Source organism: Poecilia latipinna, unplaced genomic scaffold (genome assembly GCF_001443285.1).
Source record: "Poecilia latipinna isolate Pla-1442-1.1 unplaced genomic scaffold, P_latipinna-1.0 Scaffold5526, whole genome shotgun sequence".
NCBI lineage: Eukaryota > Metazoa > Chordata > Actinopteri > Cyprinodontiformes > Poeciliidae > Poecilia > Poecilia latipinna.
Window position 1 is genome coordinate 1 of NW_015118142.1, and position 2,802 is coordinate 2,802.

The 2,802-nt window shown below is 37.5% G+C and overlaps 1 pseudogene; it reads right to left on the bottom strand.

The window, feature by feature from the left end:
• Positions 1–478: 478 nt before the first annotated feature.
• The window catches only part of LOC106943595 (E3 ubiquitin-protein ligase TRIM21-like), a 9,060-nt pseudogene continuing 6,736 nt past the window's right edge, over positions 479–2,802 (bottom strand).

Consider the following 2,802-nt stretch of genomic DNA (forward strand, 5'->3'; position numbering starts at 1 on the left):
TGACAAGCGTTCTCCCATCCAGGATGTTTGGGAGATAGTGGTGCAACTTATTCCAGTGATCTTCAGCCAAAGGTCACCCAGGGTACTAATGTGTTTTATGCTTTTCATTGTGTATTTATATTATCACAGTGCAAGAAAAAATATAAAGTTTTCTTTGTTCTTGAAGAAAACACATAGGGGTCAATTCTGACCCCCAGGTGGTCCTCTAGTTAATATTATTTTAAAAATCAACAGACACAATAGATTTGTTCAAAAGATGTATTCTAATAGTCTGCAATAAAAGTCAGATGATATAAATACCAAACATGTATTTAAGCCATTTTCTTAAGGACCATTTTACTTTTTTAAAATTGAAAATGTGGTGAAAGTTGAAAAACAGTCACTGGACACCATACTAAAAATATTAAAATGTTTGTTTTGTGGAAAAGGAAGCCTAGTAACATAACCAAGAGATACAAAGCAAATTAGGCAATAAGAAAAAATATTTCTAGTAAAAAATTTTGTTGTGTATATATATGGTTTTAATATAGCACAGTCTATCCAAGAATAATATAATTGTTTCAGAATGCACTCAATAAAAAAGTTTTTACACAGTAAAAGTAGAAAAAAAAAATCCAGAGTGTAGAGAAGTAAATTTTTGTAGTAAGAGAGAAGCAGTCATTTATATTCATTCTTCATGGAGTTTCATCAGATCAACGACCAGCCTGACTAACAGGACAGATGATCAGAGGAGCAGAGTTTTTACCCCCATTATTAAGATAAGGACTGAAGAATGGGTAGAGTTTCTCTCAGCAGTCAGTAAAGGAGTAGATCAGAGCTGCAGATTCTACATCATAGAAAGAGACCAGACCCTGATCATAATCCACAAACACCCCGACCTTCTCTGGACCAGGATGGAGATCGAAAAGGGTCGAAGTCTTTTCCCCTGTTGAATAACGATTTTCATTTCTCAACACTAAGGTCCAGAAACCATTCTTAGTTCTCAATGCAAGTATTTCCTTCCTGTCTACAGACTCTCTGGCCACTCCTAAATCCCATTCAGTCTTTCCTTTAACCTGAACCTCAAAGTAAAATCTGCCTGAGGAGAAACTCTGCTCTGCTAAAACAAAAACACACTTAGAAAATCTCTCTGGATTGTCTGGAAGTTTCTTCCAGTCATCTCCATGTTTCACCTCTTTTCTATCATCAGACAGGATGAGTTTAGGATGAGCCGTATCAGGATCCAGAGTCACATCCACTGCAAACTGCTGGATCCTTCTCATGTCCAGCATCTTCTTCATCTTCTCCTCCAGCTGAGCCACAGCTCTCTCCACAGTCCCCTCATATGATGGTGGATGAACTCTGTCCTCTACCCAGTTCTTGTTTGGTGGATCATCTCTCAGAGGAGAAACTTTGGTTGAAATTCACCTCAGAGCTCCTCTTCTTCAGCTCAGAGATCTCCTGCTCCAGATCTCTGATGAAGTCTTCAGCCTGTTTCTCTGTAGTTTCCTGTTTGTCTTGGATCTCCTTGAGGAGCTCCTTCAGGCCTCTCTCAGCAGACTCCATCAGAGCTGTGAAGACCTGAACACCTTCTGCTTTCTCTCTGTCTGCAGCATCTCTACTGATCTTCACCGACTCTCTGATCTCCTGGATCTTCAGTCGTCTCTCCTGGATCATCTCTTGAACTTCAGCCTCCCTCTTCCTCATCCAATCTTTTATCATTATCTGTAATACGTCATTCCTTTGAATTTTTTCTAAAATCTTGCTGGTCACTTCCATGCATCGTTCAAGTGTATAAGTATGCATCATCACATCCACAATATTGAGGCTTTTTGTCTTTTTAAGGTATCCCTTCTTGATTGGTGGGAGCCCAGGAATGGTGTCAGGCTGCAGCAGGAACCACTCAAATCTTTTTAACTCATCCTCACTTAATTCATCCAAAGCTTTCAAGACATCTTCTGCCTTCATTTTAGCTCCTAATAAAGACAGAAAACACAGTAAAACATAAACTGATTGATACAACAAAATAATGCTGGCCAAGCATTTATTGACACAACAATTGAATGTACTAGCTCTCTGTTTTTATTTCATTTTGAGATTTTCAGTGTTTTCCGTGCACCATTAGAGCATTTCCCCAACATTAAAAAAAACAACTCAATTATTATGTCCAAAACAAAGAATCAAATCTCCCAATTTTCACATTTTGAAAAGGAAAATATCACTTTTAAAATGGCATAGAGTTGAACTAAACACCAAAATTATCTCCCAGAAAGAAAACTGCAAACAATAAATGCTTGAGGACATTTCCACACAAACATTTTTAATTTTATCTGTCTGTCAGGAACTATGCTAATGTATATAATCGTTAGCGGTTTTGTTTTTAGCTCTCATGTTTCTATGGTTCCTTGCTTGTATTGTGTCATCAAAGGTGTGCAAAGTTTGTCTTCATTGTCAACATAACAGAATCTTCAACAAATTCTCACTTCTCTTCAGTTGAGTTATTAAAATGTTTAAGAATTAGCTGTGTGACTGGCTCCCAATTGCTTGCTTCATGTTTTGATTTAAATCCTTACTGTCATTGATCGTCACATATGTCCTTGCACCTCCAGTCAGCCTTGTGCTAACAAAACATACAGAAAAGCTTTCTTCAGGTTTATAAAACTCACTGGCACTGAGGTTGCACTAAGCTAAGGGTTTTAAGCTTTTTTGAAGGACATCTGTGTTTCAGTGAGATTTTTTTTTCTTTTTTAATGTTTCCAGTGCTGCTCTAGACAGATCGAGAAATGAATCTAAATTTTGTCCCCTTTGAATCAAGATTCTGTT